The 12,078-nt window shown below is 36.9% G+C and overlaps 1 protein-coding gene across 26 annotated transcripts in view; it reads right to left on the bottom strand.

Annotated features, from left to right (window-relative positions):
* tenm2a (teneurin transmembrane protein 2a) overlaps window positions 1-12,078 on the bottom strand; it is a 1,361,633-nt gene that overhangs the window by 289,577 nt on the left and 1,059,978 nt on the right. The window lies entirely within an intron of this gene.

Genomic DNA, 12,078 nt, shown 5'->3' with positions numbered 1-12,078 from the left:
TCTATTGGCTGTCCCTGTGAGCATTGGGGGACACTTTTCAGTTCATTGATCAGGAATAAATCAGTATAACCAGTTTAAAAAAAAAAAAAAAAAAAAAAAAAAACAGATAGACTGGCCAAACTTAGGCTGGTTTAGAAGTAGACAATTCCATTAGCACTTATTTTGCAGGTGATTTGTTATTATGGTTCATGTAGTTTAAAAAGACTCATCTATCAATGGTATACTAATCTGCAGGTCATCTTCAGAAAATCGGTTAGTAACAGTGGCTAGCTGCAGTCGTCATTTGCCAAACCTGCCCCCAAGCTTGTCACTCAAGGCGGCATCTCCATGGCAACAGTGCAAGTCGACCAATCATGTGCAGAAAGCAGCAGGAAGCTAGTCCTTAACAATTACAAGAATGACACAGCCACTGAGTCTAAACAATATGTACATATGACTGGAAGGAGAGCATCTTTTGTTGTAAAGCACAGAGCTAGTGAGAAATATCGATAGAGACAAACAGCTGGTGATAACAATTAGCAATCTTTCATGTTTTTCAAATTTTGTCCACAGAAGTTGTACAGTTCTATTTGCTTCCAGATAACCAAACATTTCAGACACCCTGGCAAATGACTGACAGACAAATAACTCAACTGACCCGTAACATATGGAAGAAAGTGACTTCAGATGGAGTGACGGACAGAAATTCTTCACTTGCCATTCTGGTTCACTAAAGTCGGACACACTATATAATCTCTGCTGTCCTTTATGATTGTTGCTTGTCAGATTGTATAATGTGACCCCCAATGAGACTGCAGGTAAAAGTCAAGACAGGGTATGCAGGGTTTTTTAAAGCATGTCAGCCTGCACAGTATGCTTAACTTAACTGAGATTTCAATCACAACCGGCAGCATTAACCGGATGGATGTTTTAAAACAGCATTCCAATTCTTGTTTTAAATCATCAATCCAAGTCTCTGACATCTTTATTTATGGATAAAAAGAAAAAGAAATCCAACCACAACACTTAGCTAGTGCTGCCAATGCTGTGTCAGATAAGGACCCCCTTCAAAAGAGTGTGATTAAAAACTAATTTATACTGTTTGAAAAAAAGAAGTCTGCAACATTTAATAATTAACAGGCTTTGATACTATCATAATACAAAAAACAAACATTGAATTTCCTCTCTTGAAATGGTTAATTAAAAAACATTCTTTCATCATTTACTCATCACATTATTCCAAAGCCAACATCAATTAGTTAAACTGAGATGCTTCTGCCCCTCCACCAAAAGTCAATTCAATTCAACTCTGATGCTTCAAACATTTGTAAATAGATATATAATACATTTAAATTGATTTAACAAGTACCCCCCCCCCCTCCCCCCTCCAAGTCATCTAAAGAGACATGATCATTTTATTTTATGAACACTTTAGGTTGAATTCATACTGGAAGGCAAATTATCATATGCATTTGTTTATATGGCAAAACATGTATTTTTTTTTATTAAGAAAGTTCAAAGGCAGATACTGATAAGATCAGATACTGGTTAATAGGTTTGAGGACTTTTACGAGGTGGTCAATGTTGCTTGTTCAGTTTGTATGTCTTAATGTTTGGGCTTTGGTTACATAGTCAAGGAAGATACAAAATAGATTGTAAACTCTGGCTCTTTCTCTGGCTCCTGTCCTGCTCTGGAGTCTATCTTCCCTGACTCTACTGTTTTCAGGTTCTCTTTGGGGCCTACTATCTGTTCTTTGACTTTCTCTCCCTCCCTCTGTCTCTCTCCTACTCTCTATTTTTCCCAAGTAACTTTATTTTATATTTAAGCTGGGTACAACAAATATCATATATATTCTGTGAATTAATTTTGATTTAACATCAACACTTAATTGCTCCGTATTCCAATACAACACAATCACATAATAGCATCGTTCTCCTACATTTTTAGCTATTATAACTGCCCTTATTTCCATTTTTGGTAATATATTGCAGAAGTATGGTTTGACTAGAAATGTACAGTTTTTCACCATCATGCTTACAACTTTTTAGTCATTCAGCAGAACAGTACAGTTCGAAACTATAAAAGTACTATAAAGTAATATTTTGGGTTAACAGACTTGGGGAAGAACTTTCTCTCTCAACCTCAACAGACTATGAAAGTTAATATGTTCTAATGTTTCTAAAATGTCCATTTTGTGAATTTAATGTACTTTTTCTTAAATTGTCACTCTTTATCTATTTCTCTCCATTTTTTGGAAGATCCCTTGACAGTCCACAGACCTCAGTGTGAAAACTCTTACACCAAGAAATCCAACACTGGCAATTTCTTCTTTGACAAAATGAAACTTTAACAATCCGACGGCAGAAAGTCACAGCGTGCACTGGGCTTACAAGCACGCACACGCACACACACACACACACACACACCCACACACACACACACACACACACACACACACACACACACACACACACACACACACACACACAATATCTCACATATTCTATCAGGCTATTGCTCATAAAGCCTGGAACGAGGTAGATGACGTCTTGCAGATTAAGACATAGATTAATGGATGGCCTTCTGTGACATTAGAGGAGGCAGAATTATGAGACGGTAATTGAGGATCCTTCAGCAGGAGCAGAAGGACTAGATGATATGAGACCAGAGGGATGGAGCAGCTGGATGAAGCTTTTACACTTAACAAGGAGAGAGAGAGAGAGAAAGAGTCACAGGGGGAATCAACCTATCTATGCAACTATCTTTGGCTGCCGCTTTCAGTTCTTCCCAGTCTCTTTGAATCCATCTCTCTTCTTCACTCTCTTTGTCTTTGTCTCATGGACACAGGTTATAGCACTCTGCTCTACACTTGCCAGTCTTTAGGGAGATGGAGTGAGGGTGGGGGTTATACAAGAAAGAAACACACAGTTTCAGTGATGAAGGCTGAATAAGAAAGAAAGGGCAAGAAAGAATATGTGAGGGAAATATATGATCTAGCTGGAGGTGGAGGACACAGGGTCAGTCACAATGGCGTTTCACAACAGCTCTGGGGTTCGAAGGAAAGTCAAGTCTGTTTGGTTTAGATCGTTTACTTATGCTCTTTAAAATATTGGAGTGGTGGAGTGTCTGTAACACAGGGTAAGTCAAATGTATTTGAAGAAGAAGAAAAAATGCTGACATTTCCAATCATTCTGGCAATTTTTTACATGAAGAAACGAATGATTGATTGATGTAATGATTCATTGAATTAATGAAGAAACAAAATTATAAAAAAAAATAAACGTATTAGAGTTTAGATTCTGTGCTGGGTCGGGAGGATATTTTCTGCCACTATCTTCGGGCTGGGCAATGATAACAGATTGGTGTGTTCTTTCTTTTAAGTCATTACCTAATAAGCCTAATTGCATGGAGAGCTATACACCAACCTATAGTTACAAATTTGGTTATTTTTGTAGTGTTTGTGCTCATTTAAGACAAAACTATTTGTGTTCAAAATAAAAGACGCCAGGACAGACATGTTTACGTATTATTAAGTGTACTTATCTGTTTACACACTAAAAAGCACCCACTTTTGCTCATCTTCAAATCGCATGAACAGAAGCTGATCTGAGAACAGTTTCTTTATATGGAGCGCATCCGTTAATCACCTTTGCACAGCGGGTTTGGAGAGCAGAAGCAGCACACAGGCATTTGCCTTTCACACCGGCTGCGCCTGCAGCACACAGTTGATCGGCAACTTCAGCACAAATCAATCTGTCTCTATTCTATCTAGTTACCTATATATCTTTCTATTATATTTCTTCTTATATTTTTACTTTTCATTTGCACCAAGGACTGCAGCAACAGATGTTAGGTAAATTGACTTATTCAGAGATTGCAAAGTGAATGTGGTTGTTTTTTATGTGGTTTCAAGCCAAAATAAAGCAAAAGCACAATTCTATTAAAAACCTCTTGCAATTATTCTAAATTACATATAAGTTCAGCTAGTTGATGGTACTTTTACTTCTCATAAAAAGATATGGGAAAAATGCTTAAATGAGATGACAATGGGTTAGAGTGGTAAAAATGGGAGAATCCCAGCAAAAACGAAAAGGTTGACATGTATGCAGAAAGGATGTTAGTCAGCATTCAATATCCTCTTTTGTAACTTCTTCAAGCATACCCCTGAGAGTGAGGTAAGATAAATCTAAACTAATTTCTGTGGTTCAAACAACTCAGACTTGTAGCTGAGAACGTCTGTTATAACAGCCCACGTCTTTAAAAAATAGTCAGGTTTAAATCCGATTCGGGCTCATAATTACAGTTAATGTGCAGGACCGGGTCAGGCTCGAACACAAGGTGCACAGGTTCGGGTACACTCTCAGAAATAAAGGTACAAAAGCTGTCACTGGGGTTGTTACTTACCTACGTACCTTACATGTGCACATCAGTACCTTAAAGGAACTTTTTTGTACCTGTAGGGTATACTTTTGTATTTTTAAGGAATACAATGAAGAACACAATTGTACTTTTTAGGCATAAATATATACCTTTATAGTACAAAAGTGGACCTGAAAGGTATAAAAGTGTAGCTTTAGAAAAGGTACCGCCACAGTGACAGCTTTTGTACCTTTATTTCTAAGAGAGTCGGGTTTATTTTTTGGGGGCTTGATCTAAGCTCTAAAACCTATTTAAAAGGAATAGTTAATCTAAATCGAAAATCATCCATTCATACTGTATACAGTTCTTAAGTAAGCCAAAGTGAACATACCATGATGAAATATAGTTCCAATCATGTTACTAGGATAGATTGGGGTAAATTTGTGGAATAATTTTAAGGTATTGTCAAGTTTACTGCGGCTCTGTAAATACAAAGGTTAAAAGTGTCAAAAAAGTAATTTTTATTTTTATATGTGGTCACGTGAATTAGCTGAATTGACACTAAAATAGATTACTTTATCTCAAGGTTACTGACAGTTGTTAAGGGACCTTAAGCAAAATGTTATTAATATGACTGCTCGTCTGCACCTTTATTGCTACACCACATATGGTAATATAATATAACATGATAGAAAACAGAACACACACACACACATACACACACACTTTTTGACGATTAGTCCAATCTCAACAACTTTTGAAAGAAAATCTTGTCTTGAGATTAAAAACACACCTCCTCCTTTGCTCTTTCATTAACCCCTATCCCTCGTCTCCTTACCGCTGTGCTTAAGTAAAATGAAAGTCACACACACATAAGCAAACAGCATTTCAGCAGCCTGTCACCCACAAGCCCTTCCAGTGAGTGATTAATCACCTCATGCTAATGAGTTATTTACTAATTAGGGTCTGACGTGCGAGGAGACGAGGAGAACAGAACCGCCACGATGACACGGGTGGCTGAGGCACTTAGAGAAGACTGAACCCAACTGTTCACCTGTGATTAAAAAAAAGAGAGATGTGTATGTGTGTGTGTGCGCGCACATGTCTGGGCACCCTTCAGAAACAGCGCCAAAACTCCAGCATAACACAATAATGCATTAGCCAGACAGGACGCCTACATCCAAGCCACACTTAGATCGGGACTTGTGACTAAACAAAGATGCGCCCCACAGAGCGTTCAGTAGTGAATGTCAGCCGCACGTTAATGTCTCACTCTGTCAGCCCTCTGAGACGTTAAAGGGAAGCCTGCCCATTACAGAAACGCGTATGTCAATCAAAGATGACCACGCCCCTAGCCAACAGAGAGATCAGTCACAGGCTTTCAGCAACCTGACAGAAGAGCTCCTTCGCTTTCAATCAAAGCGTTTAAGCAGAGAAGGACTCTCATTCCTATGCCCACAATGGCCCTCGCATAGGTGCAAGGCAACAGGTCTGAATCAATCTCCTGCCTTCTATCTCTCCCACACACTCCGCACAAAAGCAGTTGAAGCCACTGTGTGTGCGGTGACAAAGCAGCCACATTCATCTACGAGGCCTTTCAACGCTCAGCTTTTGATCCGTTGTTCCTATAGAGGGGTCCGTATCCTGCGCAGGCCTTTATATAATGCTCAATTTTGCCATTAGATAGAGAGATTGACCTCTGAATGTGGTTGTTTTTATCTAGTGGGTGTGAAAGTGAGGCCGCTGAGTGTGTGGGCTGATGGGAAACACACACACACACACACAGATTTATAAGTCTCTTTGGTTTTTTTTTTTTTTGGACATTGCAAATGTGACCCTGGAGCACACAACCAGACAAACATCCGTTTATTTTTTTATTTTTTTTTTTTATTGTGATGTATAGATTATATGAAAGGTAAATAATTCAGATTTTCATTGATGTAAATTTTGTTAGGATAGAACAATATCTGGCAGAGATACAACTGTTTGACAATCTGGAATCTGAGCATCCAAATGAATCAAAATGCTAAGAAAATCATGTTTAAAGTTGTCCAAACTAAGTTTTAATTAATCAAAAATTGATTTTGACTTTGATATAACTGCAATATGAATTTACAAGATGAACATGAAAAAAAAACATGATCTTTACTATTTAATTTTTTTTGACATTGAAAAAAAATCAAGTATTTTTACCCACACAATTTATTTTCAAGAGTTCACACTTAGCTGATAATCAATAAAGCGTAATTGGCATGCTGTCCTGGTAGAGAGCCCTGAGCTCGTAATATCCTCGAGCCCGGGGCTTCCTCCTGTTAGAAGGGCGAGAGGGGAGTTTGAGCTCAGGTAGGTCTATGAGAACTCACCTGCTTGTCGCCATGTGAGAAGTGTAAACTAAGGTTGTCTTGGGTGATAATTTGGTTTAGTCGATTGGCTATGGTGTATGTTTTTGGACGATAGGAGAAAACCGGAGAACCCAAAGGAAATCTGCGCAAACACGGGAAGAACATGGAAACTCCGCACAAAAACGAAAACCGGCCCGATAGGAGGTTGGACCAGCGTTATTTTTACTGTGAGGCAACAGTGGTAGACACTGGGCCACCGTGTCGCCAGTTGCCAGTTCCCATGGCGTCACTGTTTTGATAATCCCGTTTGCACATGTAGTTGAATACAACTACATGCCAGCCAATGTTCATTAGAGTATTAGGACGTACTCACATTAGGTACAGTTGCCTAGAACTGTGCCAAAGCATTATTGTCCCTATCCCCTCTCCCCCTGAGCCTGCACTTACATGGTATTTTTTACCAACCGGACCTAAGCATGCTTAAATCATAGATGACTTAACTGCTCTCGCTCAGCACATTGGACATTGCTTTAGTTTTATCCTTTTGGATGCATTGACATGCAGTCAAATACTTTGCCGAACAGATCCACCACTTTTGATGCTCATAAATATCATAAACGTTCTCGTGCTGCAAGTATTAGGAGGCTTCCTGAAGATATCAGCTGATGTGCAGCGAGGGTTTTGTATCTTTAATAAACTATGACAGTTTTGCTTTAATTGAAAATTAAGAGTGATTCATAAATACAAATGAAACAGTCACTTAAAAGTCACATCTCATCTTCAGTTTAACACTAGAGTTACCGACTGCCACCACGTTTTATTCTGAAATTTATTCCCGCACCATCTGGTTGACAAGAAATCTGGTCAGGAATCCAGACCTCTACCATGTAGTTGCAATGTAACTTAAAATCAACAAAAAGGGACCATAGAAATAGTGATACCATTCCCACAAATATACCTGTGCAACATGAGAGTTTTGTGGTCCTGGCAGGGTCAAATATGTCTACAATGTTACTGCTCACTGTTTATATCTGTAAGGCTTTAATAAATCAGTATGATAATTCAGAAATTCTTACTACATCAGGAACGTATTTCAAGTAAAAGAGGAAGGATATCCAGGGTGAATTCAAACTCACATTCCCCATATAAAAACAAAGTACATCTTCCACCATAGGATCTGTATAAACCACAGTGTGTGCATCCACATTCTTATTTATCTGTGTTGGCATCACTGTCGAACACTGGCAGCCTGAGGTGTGTCAGGTGAGTGATTTTGGCACTGTGTATGAGTTAGACATCCAGAGGTCCTGTGGGTTCAGGGCCCGCAGGTGTCTGTCTCTGCCCATCAAAGAGATCTTCCCTGGGCCTGAGGCATGGCGAAAGAACAGCTGAACCTCATGGAGAGGTGCCACTCTCCAAATCTCTAGGGCCTGTAGACCCAACCCTGGGCACCTGGGACCTGTCAACTCCTACTCCTCTTGAGACCACACACAGCCAAATATACTATGAGATGCATGCCACTAGATGTGCATGAACATTCTGTATATACACCATATGGTTTGATTATTATAGATGTGTTGGAATGTGTTGATAAAAACGGATCAGATTGTAATAGACAAAGTGTTGGACAGTAGGGACCCCCTAATCTTATTTTACCAAGTAGTCCTGCAACACCATCTATGTTGATCCTGGAATTAAGGGATGTGTTTATTGTTTATTTATGTGTAGGCTTAGGGTTAGGTTTATACACTTACAATTAAAGTCAGAATTATTAGCCCCCCTGTTTTTTTTTTCTTTTTTTTTTCTCCAATTTATGTTTAACAGAGAGAAGATTTTTGCAACACATTTGTACATATAAAAGTTTTAACAACTCATTTCTAATAACTGATGTATTTTATCTTTGCCCTGATGACAGTAAATAATATTTGACTAGATTTTTAAGACACTTTTATATAGCTAAAAGTGACATTTAAAGCCTTAACTAGGTTAATTAGGTTAACTAGGCATGCTAAGGTAATTAGGCATGTTATTGTATGACAATGTTATGTTCTGTAATCGGGGAAAATAAAAATATATATATCTTAAAATCTTAAAATGTTTTTATAAAAAATTTAAAACTTATTTTATTCTATCAGAAATAAAACAAATACGACTTTCTCCAGAAGAAATCATATTATCAAATATATTATTTAAACATCATTTGGGAAATATTTAAAAAAGAAAAAAAAAATCTAAGGAGGGAAAATAATTATGACTTCAACTGTACATGACTGTTATTATTCCCCTCTAATTTTTGGGAATTGTTTACAGTTATGGTTGGGGTTTAGGTGTAGGGAATAAATATGGATTATATTTTCGAACAAATATTATATTGCAGGATCAACATAGATGTTATCCCAGGATCGCAAAGTACTTGGTGAAATCATGACAAGAATAGGACCCACCGGAGATCAGGTTGCCATGAATAAAAAAACCCTGCAATCTCATTGTTAACTTACTACATGTCTTAGTTTAGACATACAGCATGTGTAAGTCTGCAGAAGGTCAATCTACATGAATAGAGGCTCTTGATACATTTTGCCAATAAGCATGAATGAATGTGCACTGAATTAAATGTACTTTTATTTTGTTTTTGTGTAAATTGTAAACAATAAATAACTGAAATTAATTTATTGAATTATCAGAAAATAATGTAGACATTTATGTTAACTGTTTAGTACAGTTTAATCAATGCTGAATAACAAGAGTGTAAAATATTAAACGTTTTTGCACATACAACAAATTTGATTATAATTTAACACAATAGAAATATGATAGAAAATTTCAGTGTTATTCAGTGACATTTAAACATTTAAATCTATTTTATTTTTAGATTTTAAATTAAGTTAAGCAAATTTAAAAATGTATTTAAATTTGATACAGTTGTACAGTTTATTTTTGTATCCTGAAATAAATATAGGCTAAACTTTTTGCTAATTCCTAATTAATTATTAAAGTATGAACAGATATTATAAAGTGTTGCTATTCATTGTGCTGCTGCTGGCTGTGAAGATCTTTAAAATAACTGAAATGATCATATAGAACTGTAATTCGGTCAAGACCTCCCTGAACGACATATAACTTATTTATTTTTATAATTTAGCATCTTAGAACATTAGTCAACCAACCAGAATCATGCATTAAACAGTCCTCAGGCAACATTTATAATCAATCCTGAATTGCATAATTACATAACACGAAAGCATTTTCAGATACAAAAATAAATAAAAAAATAAAATAAAAAAACTATACTTTCTCTGTGCCACCTCCTGCTGTGCATCTGTGCACTTCCTCCTCGCACGCACACATCATCTGATGGAGTACAAGAATAAACATCCTCAACCTTTTTAGATGACTTGTACTTTCATTGCTCAATTCATACCTACACGCATACCTGACAACACGCATATTTTCTTCTCAAAGCCAAGTGCCTATGAGCTATGAAGTGTGATGTGAAGGTTTCCTTTCAGTGTAAAGATTCCAGCTCTTTCCACCTCACATGTTAATTCCATAGACCACGTTTGGTTGGCAAGTGTGGCATTCATCCTGCTTTCTGAAAGAAGTCACGGAAAGCTTTCAAAGGCAAAACAACTTTCAGAAATTGTTTCGAATATGAGCTCAACAAACATGATGAAAATCATAAAAATATGAAAAACGTGAATGAGATCTTTATACACTAACCGGCCACTTTATTAGGTACACCTTAATAGTACAGAATTGGACCCTCTTTTGCCTTCAGAACTGCCTCATTCAGATTCAACGAGGTACTGCAAATATTCCTCAGAGATTTTGGTCCATATTGAACCATAATGCAAATCTCCAGTTACAACATTTCCCAAAAGTGCTCTATTGGATTGAGCTCTGGTGACTGTAGAGGCCATTTGAGTACAGTGAACTCATTGTCATGTTCAAGAAACCAGTCTGAGATGATTCGTGCTTTATGACATGGCCAGTTATCCTGCTGGATTTAGCCATCAGAAGATGAGTACACTGTGGTCATAAAGGGATGGACATGGTCAGCAACAATACTCAAGTATGCTGTGGCATTGACAAAAAGACACAAAGTCACTTAAATCACCTTTCCTCATTCTGATGCTCGGTTTGAACTGCAGTAGATTGTCTTGACCATGTCTACATGTCTAAATTCATTGAGTTGCTGCCATGTTATTGGCTGATTAGAAATTTGCAATAACAAGCAGTTGGACAGTGTACCTAATAAAGTGGCCTGTGAGTGTAATTCCCCAGTAAAAAAATCTGACTCTAAAACGTCATTATTATATTTATATATTCTAACATAAGACAAAATCATTGAGTGATTTGATGATCAGATCAGTTATTGTTATACCCTTTTCACTTCAGTTGGTATTGCCTTAATTTAATTGAATGGCTTGTTTCATGTATACAATGGCAACATTAATATTTTAAAGTCTATAGAGCTGTTAAATGTTAAATGTTTATTTAAGCTTAAATGCAAGTGATAATGGTTATGAAACCAATGCATATTAATACAGAACTAAATATATGCCTGTAATCTATGTGTGGGTGTATGTGCATATGTGTTTAACAGGGACTGTAAAAATAAATGAATAAATACATAAAATAAGATTTCAGTTGTGTTGAAGACATATTTAAAGCAAAACTCTCCATCATTAACAAAATGTGCTTCAACACGTGCCTTAATCTGAGCGACTGAAATAACATCATAAACTCTATGCTGCAAAATTTACTGCTAATCACACACACATTTATGCATCTCTACTGAAAGTCATGTCAGATCTATTTAACGAAATGGCAGATACACATAAAGAAGCACATTCACCCACTCATACACACACACACAAAGAAAATAGTGCATCATACAAAGCTGGTCTACAGTGACAACTGCCCTCTGCGGGTTTACATGTGTCATCATAGATGCTGGAGTGTATCATATCTCCATGCAGACAGGCCTATTATTGCCAGCATATTTACACCTATGTGCCAGCGCAGCAGCATGTGATAAACACAGAGTGATGAGTGCTGTGTTGATCAGTCAGTGGTGGGGTGATAATGAAATCTGAAGTATGAGCAAATCCACTAATCAGAAATGTCAGCTATCAGCAGCTCTTCATCATTACGCAAACATACAGAGAAGCAGATACTTGACATTATTCTCTCCTTTAAAAAGCAATCAGAGCAAAACAAAATCCATGTTTGTGTAAACTGTATTGTTCAAAGTGCTTCAATGTATAATCAGCACAAACAAATATATAAGAAAAATATAGAAATGTGCGTGCATATAAAAAAACATATTTTTGAATGATATTTGAATTCTATACATATATTTCAATACATAATGTAATAATACTAATTACACTA

The sequence above is a fragment of the Danio rerio genome, chromosome 14, assembly GCF_049306965.1.
Source record: "Danio rerio strain Tuebingen ecotype United States chromosome 14, GRCz12tu, whole genome shotgun sequence".
In the NCBI taxonomy this organism is placed as follows: domain Eukaryota; kingdom Metazoa; phylum Chordata; class Actinopteri; order Cypriniformes; family Danionidae; genus Danio; species Danio rerio.
The sequence above is the reverse complement of the archived record's forward strand: the minus strand, read 5'-3'. Positions and strand labels throughout refer to the sequence as shown.